The sequence below is a fragment of the Oryx dammah genome, unplaced genomic scaffold, assembly GCF_014754425.2.
Source record: "Oryx dammah isolate SB20612 unplaced genomic scaffold, SCBI_Odam_1.1 HiC_scaffold_2, whole genome shotgun sequence".
NCBI lineage: Eukaryota > Metazoa > Chordata > Mammalia > Artiodactyla > Bovidae > Oryx > Oryx dammah.
In genome coordinates, this window is record NW_024070186.1 from 34281439 (window position 1) to 34301465 (window position 20027).

Here is a 20027-nt window from a genome sequence, read left to right on the forward strand (position 1 = left end):
AAGAGGGGCACCAAGAGAAAAGCGAAGGAGAGGAGTACCAGTATAGGTAAAGCAGAGCCAAGGCCAGAAAAGTCTCATTACAAAAAAGATATTTGAAAAAAGTTTTGAAGGACGAATGTGATTTAAAAAAATTTTTTGTGGGGTGACGTGGGCCATTTTTAAAGTCTTTATTGAATTTGATACAATATTGCTTCTATTTCATGTTTTGGTTTTTTGACCTTGAGGTATGTGGGATCTTAGCTCCCTCACCAGGGGTCAAACACATATCCTCTATATCGGAAAGTGGAGTCTTAACCACTGGACCACCACTCCAGTATTCTTGGGCTTCCCTTATGGCTGAGGTGGTAAAGAATCCACCTGCAATGCAGCAACCTGGGTTCAATCCCTGGGTTGTGAAGATCCCCTGGAGAAGGGAACGGCTACCCACTCCAGTATTCTGGCCTGGAGAATTCCATGGACTCTATAGTCCATGGGGTCACAAAGAGTCAGACACGACTGAGTGACTTTCACTTTCACTTTTCACTTTCTACTAATGTTCTAAGAACCAAAGAGCAACAATTAAATGTGTGTTAGGTCCTTAGGAAGGACCATCTAAGCAACAGTGTGATGTTTGGCTTGAAAGTGCTTCAAGAACCCAATGATCTTGAATTTGAGTCCCAGAAAAAAAATAGGAAACATTGCAGAAATGGAATCTATAAGATTTGACAGCTTCCCAAACAAAGAATTAAATGTAGGTATGGATTTTTTAATCTGGGTAACTAAAAAAAAATTTTGATATATTCAATTTCAGATGAAAATCAGTAGCTTTGGGGAGGATAACTGTCATTTTGTTTGTTTTTATGCACCCTGATTATTTGCAAAACTTATTTGAGGGAAATTACTATGCTAGAAGTAAAATAAATTATAGAAATAAGTCTAGGAGTGCTTCAATAGGGGAGTAAAAGGCTTTCACCAAAACACAGAAACAAAGAACAAAGACAGTCTTTAAACATGTGATGCTAACTCCAGCTGGTGCCTATTACAATCATTAGCAAATGTCTGTTTCTTTGCATATTTTTGATGACTAAACATTATATGGATAACACACACTTAGAAGAAAACAAACTAGCTCTAGGGTTATCACCAAGGACAGACTATATTGAAATCAAACAGGGTAGACTAGAGGGCTGCTGCTGCTACTGCTGCTAAGTCGCTTCAGTCGTGTCAGACTCTGTGCAACCCCATAGATGGCAGCCCACCAGGCTCCAACTAGAGGGCAAACACTCACAAGTCATTATCATTTGGCCACTCAAGGAGATGGATGTACATGCCCAGTTTGAATATAGAATTAGGCTGAATTATTTGGTTCCTCAGGAAACAAAATTACTTCAGGAAGATAGCTTGTGAAAGTAAAAACAGAAATACTATTGTGTAAATATATAAATATAAAATATATGTATTTGAGAAGTTATGAGAAGTCCTGTACTTACTGTCTATCCACCATGATCACTCAACACAATCAGTAAATCCTATGGTCTTGTAAGCACATAAATGGATACACATGCTTAGAAGAAAACAAGTATGTGGTATATGTGGTCCCTAAATGTGTTCTATCAACTAGCTGATATCTCTGCTTATACAAACCACACCTGAGACAAGGTAGAGATTCACTCTCCTCATGTATCCTGTGAGCGGACTTGGATTGCAGCAAATCAGGCTGTAAATCAAGTCTTCTTGTCACTGTCTTTATGATAGAGAGGTGATCACCTGGAAGGTTAAACAGAACAAAGAGATGATATATATCACACATGTAACCTCAAAAGCCTAATAGTCATTAATATTGCATAAAGGACAAATCAGTTAAGCCACGGTGGAGGAGAGAGAGAAAGAGGAAAAAATATTCTTTATTATATATATATATATATATATATATATATAGTTGATTGATAGATGATGTCAGCTAGTCTATAGAACATATACGACATACCAGACCGTACGATTTACTGGTTACATTGAGTGACTGACCAAGGTGGGATAGGCAGTAAGTGCAGGACTTCTTATAAGCTCTCAAATATATACATAATATTTATATATTTACACAATAATAGTCCTGTTTTTACTTTCACAGGTATCTTCCTGAAGATATCTATCTATCTATCTATACACACACACATATATATATATGTATAAGAAGTCCCTGATTTAAGAAAATCTTAATTTTGTACAGCCTGGAAAATGGATTACCTAGCTCTCTTTCTTTATTAAAGAGTAGCACAGACATATATGAAAGAGAAATTTTGAAAGGAAGCTGCTACATAAAGAAGCCCTTTATATACTAGGCTTAAGTCACTTAATAACATTCGTAGGTATAAAAGGCTGATGGGATAATCATTCAGCAATCACTCTTATTCATTCATTTGTTCATTCTTTAAATGTTTATTCATTACGTACATATTATAAGCCCAGTGGAGAATAGTGATACTGAAAAGCTAGCAAAAAAAAAAAGTGTCAAATCAAATAGAACTCAAAATCACTTTCTATTAAGAAAAAGATTGATAAATTGGACCTTAAAAATAAAAATAAATTATTACTCAAAAATTCCCTTGCAAAGGCAAGTCACAGAATGTGATGTTTACAACATGAAATCAACAAAGGGCTAAGATCCAAAACACATAAAGAACTCTAACAAATAATAACAAAAAAGACATAATCAAATTGAAAAATTAGCTAACTTAGACACTGAATAAAAGATTTCCAAAAGCCCAGTAAACATTATGAAAATATGTTTCAGTGCTCAACCTCATTAATGATCAAGAGAATACCAACTTAAAATATAACACTAATGTAATGTGAAATCCTGATACATATACCAGGATGCTGTATTGAAAAAGACAAACTATTGGCAGGGATGTAAAATAAGTAATAGAACCCATGACAGTGAAATACAGTTTAATCACTTTGGAAATTAGCATAATGAGGTCACTAAAAATCGAACACACACATGTCCAGTGCCTATGACATTTCATTCAGGTATGTATTCAGTGTAAACATGTACATGTATTCCCAAAGATACAAGCAACTGAGTATTCAAAAAAGCATTATTCAAAATATCCTTAAACTAGAAACCACCAAGGTGTCTAACAACTACAGAATGGATAAATAAATGGTGATATACTCTATCAATGGAATACTATACAGTGATGAAAATGATTAGCTACAATTCACAAAATAAAATATATTAATTTCAAAAAATGTATTATTAAGCAAAGCAAACTACACACACACATAGACACACATGCTAACATACACAGTCTTGCTATGCTATTCAATTTGTATAAAGTTCTGCTACTCCTGCTGCTAAGTTGCTTCAGACGTGTCCGACTCTGTGCGACCCCATAGACGGCAGCCTACCAGGCTCCCCCGTCCCTGGGATTCTCCAGGCAAGAACACTGGAGTGTGTTGCCATTTCCTTCTCCAATGCATGAAAGTGAAAAGTGAAAGTGAAGTCGCTCAATTGTGTCTGACTCTTCGCAACTCCATGGACTGCAGCTTACCAGGCTCCGCCGTCCATGGGATTTTCCAGGCAATAGTACTGGAGTGGGTTGCAATTGCCTTCTCCAGTATAAAGTTCAGAACAGACAAAACTAAAAAACAAGTGGTGTTGTAAGTGAGAAGACTGGTTACTTTCAGAATGGAGCAAGGAAGGAAAGATTCAGCTATGAATTGAGCTTTTTGAGTACAAGCAATATTCTATTATTATCTGTCATGCCTCATGTGTTCACTATGCAATTATTTTATTGAATTATATATGTGTGATTTTATACTTTCTTAATAAGTTTTATATTTCTATGGAGGTGAGGTGGAGGTGAAGCTCGCTCAGTCATGTCCAACTCTTTGCGACCGCATAGACTATACAGTCCATGGAATTCTCTAGGCCAGAATACTGGAGTGGATAGCCTTTCCTTTCTCCAGAGGATCTTTTCAACCCAGGGATTGAACCCAGGTCTCCTGCACTACAGGCGGAGTCTTTACCAGCTGAGCCACAAAGGAAGCCCAGAAAAGTGCTTTTAAAAGTAAATTCTGGATATTAAATTTTAGAGAAACCATAATTATTCATTTCACTTATATATATATTTTTCCTTTTGTATACTTATAGCAGGTAGAATAATAACACCCAGAGATGTCTATATCCTAAAATTGCCAAAATTTGTGATTATATTACCTTATATGCTAAAAGGGATTTTATAAATGCAACTAAATTTTGAGATAAGATGATCCCTGACAAGGCTTCTTATCAGAGAGAAGCAAGAGACTCAGAGAGAAGTTAATGTGATGACAGAAACAGATGTGATTATAGGAGAAATGGAAATGGGAGAAGAAAGAGAGAGAGGGAGAAAAGCAAAAAAGAATGGAGGGAAGGAGAAACAGGGAGAGAAATGTGAAGATACCCTCCTGATGACTTGGAAGATGGAGGAGTGGGCTGAGCGGAAGCAAGTAGGAAGCCTTTAGAAGCTGGAAGAAGCAAAGAGATGAATTTTCTTCTATTGCTCCAGAAGAAACACACACACTTTGGACTTTGGACTCACTTTGAACTCCTGACTTCCAGATCTGTTAGACAATTAAATCTGTGTTTTTAAAAACCATTGCATGTGTGCATACTCAGTTGCTTCAGTCAAGTCCAATTCCTTGCAACCCTGTAGACAGACTATAGCCTGCCAGATTCTTCTATCCATGGGATTTTCCAGGCAAGAATACTGGAGTGGGTTGCTTCCTCCAGGGGATCTTTCTGACCCAGGGTTTAAACCAGTGTCTCCTGCATTTCTTACATTAGAGGCAGATTCTTTACTGCTGAGCCCCTGGGGAAGCCCTTTCAATAATTACGTAGTAATTTATTACAGCAACAATTAGAAATTAATACAATATGCAAAATAGTGGTGATTTTTGAAAGAGTTTAGAACATGCCACCCCCAAAGTATGCTATATTTTAGAACATATTGGAACATATTGGCTGTTTTAAGTTAAAAGCATTTGGAAAACAGCAAATGCAAGGACTCTCTGACCTTCTTCTATTTTTCTTTTCCTTCCCTGAAAGCAGGAAATAAAACTGTCATGAGATAGTTGTTTTCTCTATACCATGAGGAAAGAAATGTTTTTACCACAGATGGGAAGTTGAGGTGGAGAGAAATCTGTACAAAGAAAGCTTGTTAAACCAGTTCTTATTGTCTTAGTCCCTTTTTCATGATTATCCTAGCTTTGCCTTTTCAAGTTTTCATAATTTCCTGCTCTTTGTCCAACTAAGTGTATAACATTTGACTCTAACTGAAATTTGACATTTTCATTTTTCTCAAGAAGGCTCCCATGTACATGTAAAAATACTGAAACATGGATGTTTTTCCTGAATGCTTCTCAAGTGGCACTAGTGGTAAAGAACCCACCTGCCAATGCAGGAGATGAGGGTTCAATCCTTAGGTTAGGAAGATCCCCTGGAGAAGGGCTCGGCAACCCACTCCAGTGTTCTTGCCTGGAGAATCCCCATGGACAGAGGAGCCTTGCAGGCTACAGTCTATACATTCGCAGAGTCAGACATGACTGAAGCGACTTAGCAAACATAGTACATGATTTTCTCCTGTTAATCTGTCTTATGTCAGTTTAATTCTTAGGCACAGCCAGAAACTTTAAGAGGGCAGAAGAGAAATTTTTCCTTCTTTACATTAAAAAAAAAATCTATGTCCGACTGAGTTGTAAAGGTCTTTTTTCCAAAAGCATAAATCCAAATTTTAAATAGGATAATATTATTTTACTGATTAATTAAAACTCATTTTTTCTTAGTGATAGGTGAAAAATAGTTGTATCAGCTTACATTTAGTGAAATATGGAATACATTTCTGTAATGGCCAGATTTTGCATAACAAACATAATGAAGGCCTATTTACTGTCTTCCATTAGAATCCACTCATTAGTTCAATAAGTTTAATATATATAAGATTAATGGCAGAATATGTTTATGAAAACACTGACAAGTGATTTCATTTGGATTAGTGGCTCTCTTTCATTGCCTGGGAAATTGTTAGCCTCTAAAATAAATTAATCTTTGCCACTACTATTGGAAGAGCTACTTACAGCTGTGCATGTGGCTGTGAAAACAGCCTTCTTTGAGGAATAATATCTTTTGTGAGGTATAGTCTGAACCTCCAAGGTAAATTTTGAATGTGACATAACATGTGTTCCAAATAGACTATCCAAAACTTAGTCTCCAATATGTGATAAAAATTTACCCATCAATCTTTCCATTATATAATAACAAAGAAACAATCATAGAAAAAATCATTCTATTTATGCATATTATTTTCCTATTGACTGTAAGTGGTAAAATATTTTGATGTATTCTACAAAGACACCATTGCTCCCTGAATCTACTATCACTGCTCTGTACTTTAGGGTATATACCAACATGAAGGATAAGTCTGGCTATAGTGAATTGAGACATACAGTGAATTGAGATCATTGCTCTAAAAGTGACAGAACCACTACATTTAAAAATGCACCTCACCTATTGTAGATCAGAACACTTGGATACCATTCTACACGCTATTTTTATTTCATTCATGACTGGAATACATGTAGGACAGGGTGAAATTCTAAAGTGCTTTGAATTGCAGAAAGATGGCAAAGTACTGGCTTTGATTGTCATAAATCATTTACAAAGATATTGTTGTTGATTAGTCACCAAGTCATATCTAATTCTTTGCAACTCCATTGACTGCAGCACTCCAGGCCTCCCTGGCCCTCACCATCGTCCGGAATTTGCCCAAGTTCATGTTCATTGAATTGGTGATTCCATCCTATCATCTCATCTTCTGTCACGCTTTTCTTCTGCCTTCAATTTTTCCCAGCCTCTTAAGACTGACTGGTCATAGTGGAGAGTTCTGACAAAATGTGGCGTGAGGAAGGAATGGCAAACCATTCAAGTATGCTTGCCTTGGGAACCTCATGAACTGTATATCAAAGGAGTAAATTGACATTTAAAAAGATAACAGTTTAGATAACTAAGTTCAGCTAAGTTCAGTCACTCAGTCGTGTCCGACTCTTTTTGACCCCATGGACTGAAGCACACCAGGCCTCTCTGTCCATCACCAACTCTCGGAGTTTACCCAAACATATGTCCATTGAGTCGGTGATGCCATCCAACCATGTCATTCTGTCACCCCCTTTTCCTCCTACCCCAAATCTTTCCCAGCATCAGGGACTTTACAAATGAGTCAGTTATTCACATCAAGTGGCCAAATTATTAGAGTTTCAGCTTCAACATCCGGCCTTCCAATGAACACTCAGGACTGATCTCCTTTAAGATGGACTGGTTGGATCTCCTTGCAGTCCAAGGTACTCTCAAGAGTCTTCTCCAACACCACAGTTCAAAAGCATCAATTCTTCAGTGTTCAGCTTTCTTTATAGTCCAACACTCACATCCATACATGAATACTGGAAAAAACATAGCTTTGACTAGAAGGACCTTTGCTGACAAAGTAATGTCTCTGCTTTTTAATATGCTGCCTAGTTTGGTCATAGCTTTCCTTCCAAGGAGTAAGTGTCTTTTAATTTTATGGCTGCAGTCACCATCTGCAGTGATTTATGAGCCCAAAAGAATAAAGTCTGTCACTGTTTCCCCATCTATTTGCCATGAAGTGATGGGACCAGATGCCATGATCTTAGTTTTCTGAATGTTGAGTTTCAAGCCAATTGTTTCACTCTCCTCTTTCACTTTCACCAAGAGGGTCTTTAGTTCTTCACTTTCTGCCACAAGGGTAGTGTCATCTGCATATCTGAGGTTATTGATATTTCTCTCAGCAATCTTGATTCCATTTTGTGCTTCTTCCAGCCCAACGTTTCTCATGATGTACTCTGTATATAAGTTAAATGAACAAGGTGACAATATGCAGCCTTGATGTACTCCTTTTCCTGTTTGGAACTAGTCTGTTGCTCCATGTCCAGTTCTAATTGTTGCTTTCTGAGCGACATACAGATTTCCGAAGAGGCAGGTCAGGTGGTCTGGTATTCCCATCTCTTGAAGAATTTTTCACAGTTTATTGTGGTCCACACAGTCAAAGGCTTTGGCATAGTCAATAAAGCAGAAATAGATGTTTTTCTGGAACTCTTCCTTTTTCCATGATCCAGCGGATGTTGGCAGCTTGATCTCTGGTTCCTCTGCCTTTTCTAAAACCAGCTTAAACATCTGGAAGTTCACGGTTCACGTATTGCTGAAGCCTGGCTTGGAGAATTTTGAGCATTACTTTACTAGCGTGTGAGATGAGTGCAATTGTGCAGTAGTTTGAGCATTCTTTGGCATTGCCTTTCTTTGGGATTGGAATGAAATCTGACCTTTTCCAGTCCTGTGGCCACTGCTGAGTTTTCCAAATTTGCTGGCATATTGAGTGCAGCACTTTCATTGCATCATCTTTCAGGATTTGAAATAGTTCAACTGGAATTCCATCACCTCCACTAGTTTTGCTTGTAGCAATGCTTCCTAAGGCCCACTTGACTTCACATTCCAGGATGTCTGGCTCTATGTGAGTGACCACATCATCATGATTATGTGGGTCATGAAGATCTTTTTTGTAGAGTTCTTCTGTGTATTTTTGCCACCTCTTCTTAATATCTTCTGCTTCTGTTAGATCCATACCATTTCTGTCCTTTATTGAGCCCATTTTTGCATGAAATGTTCCCTTGGTATTTCTTATTTTCTTGAAGCGATCTCTAGTCTTTCCCATTCTATTGTTTTCTTCTACTTCTTTGTACTGATAAAGGACCTTTTTAAACAAAAAAGAAAAAAAGAAAAATTATTTATTTATTTGACTGTGCCCATCTTAACTGTGGCATGTAAGACCTTTTCTCTCTCTCTCTCTCTTTTTTTTTCTTAATCTTGTAGCTTGAGACCTCTTTTAGTTGAAGCATGCAAACTCCACTTAGCAGTGGTATATTGAATCTAGTTCCTTAATCAGGCATAAAACCCAGGTTCCCTGCATTTGAAGCACAAAGTCTTAGCTACTGTACCACCAGAGAAGTAAGAGACTTTTTAACAGTGCAAAATACAATTGAATATTTTTTTCTCCTTTGAAAGATTGCAAACAGGTCAACCTGTTGTTGTACCGTGTTAAAGATACCTATTGTTTTACTTCTGAAAAGTTAATCTTATTTTACTTACCTTCTAGAAATATTTGCTACCACTTTTTTAAGATTATGGCTAAATAGGAAACAGAAAAATAAGAAAAATCTTATTATTTTAAGATTTCAGGATACAAAATGAGATTATGTAAGACTGATTTTCCACAGTTTTAAACACAAAGGATATTATTTATTATTTCCTAAAATAAAAAAAAGTTTAGAAAAATTTTCTACAACTAAATTTTCATGCTAATAATTATGCCAGTTCTCATTAGTTGAATTATTTAACTGAACCATTGGTCTTATAATAATAGAAAAAAAATCCAATTTTTTAAATATAAAAAATTATCATTGTGAAGTTCTGTTGATTCATCTTACTTTACTATCCTATAAATTGTTTATTTAATAATATACTCATTGCCAGCAAAACTTTTTAATGGAAGTTTATAAAGAAAATTAGCCAGCTGTGAAATTGGAAACAAAACTTTTGCAGCTCAACTGAATTTTATTTTTCACTATTTTGCCAACAGTAATCTGCACTTGCTTTTATAGTGCCTCCAACTAAAAAGGATTATCTAGTCAGAATATATCAGTACATAATAAATGTGCTTCATTTCTTCCAAGTTCTTTTAGCTGACAGCCAAAATGAATGTTTGTCTCAGTGCTGGCACCAAGGGGTACTTCTGCAGAGGCTATTTCATGGTCCATTGAACCCTAAAGGACATTGTTTTTAAAGGCATATTATCAGAAATGGAGAAGCAAGCCATCGGAGAGGCTATTACAGGTACTACTGAAACAGGAGTATGTACTCCTAGTTTAGTTGGCATTTTGAAGACACTGCTATCACAAAGATATCAGCTATAAATTGTATATTTCTCAAAACTTCATAATTCTATTCACCTGATAAATACAATATTCATCTGTGTGTATTTGGAAGGTTTGGCAAGATAAGCATGTGGGTTGCAATGTCTAACACTGTAAATACTTACAGGTGTAAGACCTTACCGTCTCATCATTCAAACCTTTCATCAGATATCCCAGCTTCCTTGAATCTTCAGCTGGCCTTACAATCACAGGAAAGAATTACACACTTGGTAACCTTGTATTTCTCCCCTGTGCTGTTCCTGGAATATGTTTAAGACATTTATTGATGCCCTTATAACCAAGCACTGTCTTGTTTGTTTATATGTGCTTTCCCTACAAGACTGAATTACTTAAGGGCAGAGTCCAAGGTTTTTCATCCTTACATTCTAATGTCAAACAAAATGACTAGCAGTACTAAAGGAATTTAATTTTTTAACTATGAAGCAGCTAACAAAATAAGTGACATTAACTACATCATAAATGTTGTAGAAGGTCACACGACTTCATGCTTTGTATTTGGTAACTGGCATAATATGATACTGTATTTCTTAAGCTCTGTTCTCATGACTTATTGAACATTTTCACACAAACACAAATATATAACTTTTTGCATTATTATAATAAAAATAAGTCAATTTAACTGAATCCAAATTACCCACTAGTTGAGACCATATTATTCAGTTTGTAAACAATAAATACATAGAGTTTGCTTTTATTTTATCTTTGAAACCTTTTGATAATTAAGTTATTTCATTTGGTAATTTATAAAATCATTGTTTTATAATTAAAAACAACTATGATTATCAAGTTCCTGTACCTTGCAGACTGAATTAGTTCATAAGATTGAAATCCTTTGTAAAAACTGAGGTACCAGGGAATGATTTTTCAACAAAATTAATGGTCATTTATAATAGTAGAGGTAATTATTTATACCTGCATGACAAAAAAAATTCTCTAAAACTCAGCATTTTCGGACAATAATGTGTTGTTTTTGACTTAAACAAGCAAATAAAAAACAGTGTCCACAAAAAGAACATGCATGGATTTTTGTATCAGCTTTATTTCTCATCACCAAAACTTGGAAACAACCAGGATGTTCTTCACTAGGTGAATAGATAAATAAACTGCAATAGACCCAAAAAGTTGGATATTTTTCAGTGCTAAAAAGAAACAAACTAAAAAAAAAAAAGACAAATGAGCTAATAAGCCATAAAAATACTTGGAGAACCCATAAATGCTCATTATTCATATTATTAAGTAAAAGAAGTCATTTCAAAATGTACAATTCCAACTATATGACATTCTGAAAAAGACAAAACTATTGACACTGTAAAAAGATTAGTAGTTGCAAAGGGCTATAGGAGTGAGAAATGAATAGACAGAGCAAAGCAAATTATTAGGGTGATGAAACTATTCTGTATGATACTCAATTGTAGCTACATGCTATTATATGCTTCTTAAAACCCACAGATAGCATAAAAGAGTAATGCTGTCTGATGTAAACTCTGGGCTTTGGATGATAATGATGTGTTAGTGTAGGTTCGTCAATTTTGTAACATCAATCTGATGAGGGATGTTGATGAGGGGACCCTGTGCACATATGGATGCAGGGAATATATGAGAACTCTTTGTACTTTCTGCTCAGCTTTTCTTTGAACCTAAAACTATTCTTAAAAATTGAAGTTCACTTAAAAGGGGAGGAAAAGACTGAATGTGGTTTAGAAATCTCTGCTCCATCTAGAAGCTAGTTATGTGGAACAATCCAGATCACATGCCCTGCTTCTGTACACTGAGCGATTTCAACTCCATACATGTTCCACATTCTCCTTACCTCTATGCCTTTGCACACATTTCTCTCACTGCTGGGGATGCATATTTCCCTGGATTCCCTTTCATGGAAGTTTTGGCAAGTTGTTTTGCAAAACAAAGCCCAGGCAAAATCAGTCTTCTTAGATGTTCATCTTTTCTAAAATAAACAAAATTTAAGCTATGTCAGCATCATTGAGGGCTTCTCATATGACTCAGTGGAAAAGAATCTGCCTGCAAATGCAAAAGATGCAAGTTTGATCCCTGGTTTGGGACAAATCCCTGGAGGAGGAAATGATAACCCACTCCAGTATTGATGTGTAACCTGCATATTAACTTCTCTTTATTTGGAATTTTTCCTGCTTTTCATGCTTGAATCTGTCTGCCCAAGAATCAAACATATATCAAAATGAGTCATCTGTATTCAAGGGAAACAAATCAACACAATTGCTGAGAAAATCTGCACCAACCACAAATACCTTAGAGTTCTAAATAAAACCAGATGACCATAATGTCAAATACTAGGAGAAGTCAAACAACAGAAAATGATCTGTTTTTTCAAATTTGAATTAGTGAAGCAAGTGAAATTGCAGGTGTCTATTGATGAAAGAAAAAGTTTTCATGAAGCTGTGCATAGAAAGAGATAAATACTGTAAGGGAAACAAAAAGACGCATGGAGGTAGAACCAAGAGATAGAATATTTACATAATAAAATTTCACAAAGAAACAAAGAAGAATAGTTAGTGGATGAAAAGAACTAATAAGAGAAATATAATCACCAGAATGAAAGGGAGCATCAAAAACTGAGCAGAGTTTTAAAATAATACTGACATTTAGAAATATGTTTCTGAATATTCAAAGCTATGAGTATGAAAGCCTAGAGAGAAAAAGAGGGAAAACATGAAAACACTGGTCATAGCATATTTTTATAACCAGGCTATATCCCAAATGACAATAATCTAAATATTAAGAATTAACTTCATTCTTAGGAAGACTCTCATTCAAATTTTAAGTCAAAATAAAACAAGATCCCAGTAAAAGAATGGTGAGATATTTTTAAGGTAGCTAAGCACAACTCAGAAGACAGGAAATAGTCTAGAATTAAAGGAGATTATGCTAGAATATTATACATGTATATTCTCCAATTTTTAGAATCAATCTATCAATAAAACATAGAGGGGCATAATCTTTTAGGTATCATTTATAACTATTATAAATTTAGTTTCATTCTTTTACAAATGGTTGACCAGTTTTCCCAGCACCACTTGTTAAAGAGATTGTCTTTAATCCATTGTATATTCTTGCCTCCTTTGTCAAAGATAAGGTGTCTGTAGGTGTGTGGATTTATCACTGGGCTTTCTATTTTGTTCCATTGATCTATATTTCTGTCTTTGTGCCAGTACCATACCTTCTTAATGACTGTGGCTTTGTAATAGAGCCTGATATCAGGCAGGTTGATTCCTCCAGTTCCATTCTTCTTTCTCAAGATTGCTTTGGCTATTCGAGTTTTTTTGTATTTCCATACAAATTGTGAAATTATTTGTCCTAGCTCTGTGAAAAATACCATTGGTACCTTGATAGGGATTGCATTGAATTTGTAAATTGCTTTGGGTAGTATACTCATTTTCACTATATTGATTCTTCTGATCCATGAACATGGTATATTTCTCCAACTATTAGTGTCCTCTTTTATTTCTTTCACCAGTGTTTTATAGTTTTCTATATATAGGTCTTTAGTTTCTTTAGGTAGATATATTCCTAAGTATTTTATTCTTTTTGTTGCAATGGTGAATGGACTTGTTTCCTTAAATTCTCTTTCTATTTCTCATTATTAGTGTATAGGAATGCAAGGGATTTCTGTGTGTTGATTTTATATCCTGAAACTTTACTATATTCATTGATTAGCTCTGTGGTGGATTCATGTTGATGTATGGCAAAACCAATACAATATTGTAAAGTAATTAACCTCCAATTAAAATAAATAAATTTATATTTTTAAAAAAGAAAGAAAAGTACTAAATGGAAAGGAAAACATATCTCATTCCTAGGCAAAAAAGAAATTCAATATTAAAATTATCATTTCTTCCCCAAATTCACTAAGTACAACTAAGAGTCAAAATCCCAATTCGGTTTACTTTGGTTTTTTAAGAAACTTGGCAAGCCAATTCTAATGTTCATATGGAAGGGAAAATGCAAGAAAATAACAACAACAAAACGTCCCATTGACAGATGAATGAAAAAAAAAATCCTGTTACAAATTTAAACCGTGTAAATAAAACTATAAAAAATAGAAACTGTAGGAGAGGGAGAGGGTGGGATGATTTGGGAGAATGGCATTGAAACATGTATACTATCATGTAAGAAACGAATTGCCAGTCTATGTTCGATACAGGATACAGGATGCTTGGGGCTGGTGCACGGGGATGACCCAGAGAGATGATATGGGGATAGAGTTGGGAGGGGGGTTCAGGATTGGGAACTCATGTACACCCGTAGTGGATTCATGTCAATGTATGGCAAAACCAATATAGTATTGTAAAGTAAAATAAAAATAAATAAATAAATAATAATAAAAAAAAGAAATTGAAAGGTAGAGACTGACATAAGAGATTGGGTAAAAGAGAAATAGAAATAGTTACAGGGTCATTCGCTTGAGATTCAGAGTCTAATTAACAAACAACCAAGTTTATTTTAATTGTATAATATAGATTAATATTACATTATAATATAGATGCAATAAAAAATTATAAATAGATACACAGAAAACAGAATATATAATATACATTAATAAATATCTATAATATATTAAGTTAAACTAATAGGGAAACTGAAAATGTCAGTGCTAACTTCAAGAAAATGCTAGAGGAAAACAAGGGAGAATGAAACTCAATTATGCAAGAAGCCAAAAGATTCTGTTCAAAACTGACATTTTTAGGGACTTCCTTGGCATTTCAGTGGTTGTCTCTGTGCTTCCAATGAAGGGGGTGTGTGTTTTATCCTTGGTCAGCAAACTAAGATCCCACTTGCCTCATGGCCAGAAAACCAAAACATAAATGAAGCAATATTACAACAAATTCAATAAAAATTTTAAAAAATTGTACACATCAAAAATCTTTTAAAAGCTAATATATTTATGAATAAAGATATCAATACCATGTGAAGAATTAAATAAAGAAGAAATGTTAGACAATGATTGATTCAGGAGAATGGGCTTAGAAATGGGTGTAGTGAGGAAAACAAAATCTTGTACATTCTATGCCCTCATGTGCTATTGCTGTTGTTATTAAATGGTCTACATGGGTTACCTCATGATTATATTGATGATAATGGAAAATAACAATGGTAGTACAAACACATTAACTCTTCCAAACTTCAACATTGAGTTTTGCTTAGAGCTGACTTTTTATGAAACTTGTGCTAATTTAAAAGATCAAGGAGTTCAAAAACTTTATTTAAATAAATCTAATAGAGGCTCACATTTTACTGTACTTCCATACATATAGAAGACTTCCATACATATAGAAATTCTTAAGATGTGCTTAAGAACTTATGTTAATTTAATAAATACCAAAAGGTAAGTTAAGTAAGTGTTCATATCATTTAGAAAACATTGATGTCCATTTAAAAATAATTTTCAATGATAGTTGTATATTATAAGAGATTAAAGACAATTTTTACAGAGGCTGAAATGATCCCTAAATTCAAGTATTCTATAAAATATCTTCATTGGAAATAATACATTCCACACCTGTTATGAAGCAGGAGAGTATTTGATATAATACAGCAACATGGAAAGAAGAAATCTTTTTCTAATTTTTATTTTACTGACCAGCAATCAGAAGGACCATAAATTATCACTATAAAGAAAAAAAAAAAAAACAACTGTCCTCTTAAGTTTTTATAAAGACAAAACAATCCCTTTAATATTGTTCTAATTCGTAATTACAATCCAGAATCAGTATTAAAAATGTGTTTAAAATTAAGAAGTTAGAAAGTCAAATGATTTTCTTTTCTTGCACAATTTGAGAAAGTAGAGCAAGAAATATTTGCCATTACATTCTTTTTTAACACCCTACTCTGCAATTTTTAAAAACTATTTTACATTATATTGTGTTCAGTTCAGTTCAGTCACTCAGTCATGTCCAAAAGTGTTAATAAACATCCAAGCTTTGTTTTTCTAAGATTTTCAGGCACAGAGATTCCTAATATGCTGATTCCCGAAAAGTACTATACAAAAAAAAAAAAACAATTTCTATTATTGACTCCTATTTTCCACAGAAGTCCCATGTAAAATTTGAAACATTCATTTATTGAAAACTAATAGCCACCAGCAACCATATACACTGTAAATGACAATGACAGGTTAGTCAGGCATGAAGAGAAAAACCAATGAAGTGAAAAAGAAAGAAGCCAGGAAACCAAAAGGATAAAAAATCAGTAAACAACAGCAGTAATTCTACAGCAAGCACACTTTTATTTCCTGCTTCTTCTCCTCTCCAATTTATTTTTTAATATATCTCATATATACTAAAGGTCTTGTATATATCTCGAGTTAGGGTCCCCAAAATGCATTGCACTCATTTTATATAAGTTCACTAGAAGGAATGGAATTAGGCTAGTCAGTCCAATATTTGCAATACAGTTACTGTAACTATTCTTCTTCATTTGCTAGAAATAGTCAAAATTTGTACCTTTTGTGTGTGCTAAGTCACTTCAGTCATTCCTGACTCTTTGCGATCCTATACTTTCTGTACCCAGTCAGATTCTTCTGTCCATGGGATTCCCCAGGGAAGAATACAGGAGTGGGTTTCCATTCCCTTCTCCAGAGGATCTTTCCTATCCAGGGATCGAACCTAGGTCTCCCACATTGCAGGCAAATTCCTTACCATCTGAGCCACCAGGGAAGCTACTGTGTGCTTAGTCACTCAGTCGTGTTTGACTCTTTGCCACCCCATGGACTGTATAGCCTACCAGGCTCCTCTGTCTATGGGGATTCTCCAGGCAAGAATACTGGAGTGGATTACCATGGCTTCCTCCAGGGGATCTTCTCTACCCAAGGATAAAACCCAGGTCTCCTGCATTGCAGGCAGATTCTTGACTATCTGAACCACCAGAGAAGCCCAAGAATAATGGAGTGGCTGCCTATTCCTTCTCCAGGGGATCTTCCCAACCCAGTAATCGAACTGGGGTCCCCTGCATTGCAGGAGGATTCCTTAGCAGCTGAGCTATCAGGGAAGCCCTGGTAGCTCCTTTTAATTATACTTTTTAGTCCTGTGTAATTTTTTATAGCACCCCCCTTCCCTCTAAAATCATTTTGATATAGATGACATATGGTCTTCCTATGTACTGAAGATTCAGTGAAGAAAAGCTCAAGTCACATAAGGACAAATTGTGATCATACTCCTTTAATTGCAGTAGGATAAAACGATCTTTAAAAATCGAGTTTAAGGAATTTTAAAAGTTGGCTGACAAAACTGGAAGATTCAGAAATATTTTGGCTTTAAATACAGAACACTCCATTGCTCTGTATTTAAATTTGGTTTTAAATTTCAGAGACTGCTGTGAAAGAGAGGGTAGAACTTTGAGCAGTATACCTGGTTGTCCATTATGCCTGGAAGGAGAAATGGACCAAAGTACAAATTTATTCAATTTTATGGGTTGTACTCAATTATTTGGGCAGATGGTTCAATGAAATGGAAAGAAATGATTGGAAAATTGAAGACGGCAAGTCTGGGAATGAAGTATGTGGATATATATATATTTCTGAAGGCAAAAAATGTGAGGATATTTGTCTCCTAAGTGAAGCCTCACAAAAGGATGACCTCAGCTTAGAAGAACTTTAGTAAATAAGTGACAAAGATGACCTGTTAGTGGAGGTCAGGCAGCCACTTTCCCAGCTACTCCTGGCATTCTTCAATGGTTTAACAACCAAAGCAAATATGCTAGAAGGATGGAGGTTGCACATGAGTTCAGCATTATGAACTTCATTCACCAATCATGATCTGGCTACAGCTACTTTAACACAGCCTGTTTGCCAGTAATCAGTAGCAGCAACCAACACCAAGTGCCCACTGTGGCATCTTTCCTTGGGGTGATCAACCAAGCCTCTGATGGCAGGTTGATCATATTGAACCACTTCTGTCATAAAAAGACTGGATTTTTTTTGTTGTTGTTATTTCTGAAGTAGGTATTTACTCTGTAGTCAAAGCTATGGTTTTTCCAGTAGTCATGTATGGATATGAGAGTTAGACCTTCAGGCTGAGCACCAAAGAATTGATGCTTTTGAATTGTGGTGCTGGAGAAGACTCTTGAGAGTCCCTTGGACAGCAAGGAGATCAAACCAGTCAATCCTAAAGGAAATCATCCCTAAATATTCACTGGAGGGACTGATGCTGAAGCTAAAGCTCCAATACTTTTGTCACCTAATGCAAAGAACTGGATCATTGGAAAAGACCCTGAGGCTTGAAAAGATTGAAGGCAAAGGGAGAAGGGGAGATAAGATAGTTAGATAGCATCACCGACTAAATGGCCATGAATTTGAGCAAACTCTGAGAGATAGTGAAGGACTGGGGAACTTAGCATGCTGCAATCCATGGGGTCACAAACAGTCAGACATCACTTAGAGATTGAACAAAACTATATAGATTTGTCTTATCTATATGCAAGTTTTCTGACAAAATTACCATGCATGGAATTGCAAAATGTCTAGTCCACCATTGTGGTATTCCACAGCATTGCTACTTATCAAGGAGCTCATTTAATAATAAATGAAATATGACAATAGGCTTATGCTCATGGTATTCACTAATTGTATCATGTTTATTTTGAAGCAACCGACTTGACAGACTTATAAAATGAACTTTTAAAGACTCAATTACCATGTGAAGTATAAGGCCACACCTTAAAGGCTGGGGTAATGGGCTCCAGGATGTGGTATATGTTCTAAACTAGTTTTCAGTACATGGAGTTATTTTTCTCATTTGTTTCCTAAGGATTAAGAGGTGGAAATGAAGGTGTCTCTGTTCATTTTTGCCCACTAGTGGTCCACTTGCTAGTGCTGACCTATCAGCAAAACTTTTGCTTCCCATCTTGGTCACCTTAGGTTCTGCTAGTCTAGAGGTCTCAGTTTCAAATGAATGTTTCTATCAAGAGACACAACTATGATTCCATTGAGTTGGAAGTTAAAACTGACACCAGATCCATGTGGATTCCTCATGCCTTTAATTCAGAGGCAAAAAAGGTATTTAGTGTACTGGCTGGAAATGGCAACCCACTCTAGTATTCTTGCCTGAAAAATCACATGGACAGAGGAACCTGGCAGGCTACAATCCATGGGGTTGCAGAGAGTCAGACACAATAGCAATTAAACAACAGTGACAAATTATGTACTGGCTAGAGTGACTGATCATGATACCAAGGGGAAATTGGACTGCTACTCCATGAGGGATGTAAGGAAGAGTATATCTGGAATACAGGGGATTCCTTAGGACATTGCTTACTACAGTCATCCTGTAACTTGATACAATGCAAAACTACAACCTAAATTAGGCAGGACAACTAAGGTCCAAGCCCTTCAGGAATAATGGGTTGGTCAAACCACCAGACAAATTATCAATTTAGCTAAGGTGTTTGCTGAGGATAAAGGAATTATGAAAGGATGGTAAAAGCAAGTAGTTATAAAGCCATCTATAACCATGTGGCCAATTACAGAAATGAGGACTGGGATACTTACATTTTCTGTTATTTTTTGAATGCGTCTCATTTATGAGATTATCCTAAATAATCTGTTAATCTGTGTGGACCAGATTCAGTAAGTTGAGAAGGTCTTAAGAGAAGAATTGAGGCTTCCCTAAAGAGGAAGAAATTCCACTTATAAACAGCAGTTTCAGTCCATGGCTGAAAACTTCATCCTGCCCTTCCTGACAACCTGCTCTACAGATTTCAGACTTGCCTAGCCAGCCCCAGAATCACATAAACTGATTCTTTGAAAAGCATCTTGTAAGTGTATCCCCTACTGGAAGCATCTTGTAAGTGTATCCCCTACTGGTTCTGCTTCTCTATTTGAATCCTAAGTGACATACTATTTTTCTTGAATGTAGAAAATTACACTAAAATTTACCACTCCTATCAACAGTGAGCTAAAACTTTCTGCTAGTTTTCTTTCTGGACAGTCTTATCAACAGACAGAGTTCACATGGATGAACCTTTCATATTCATTT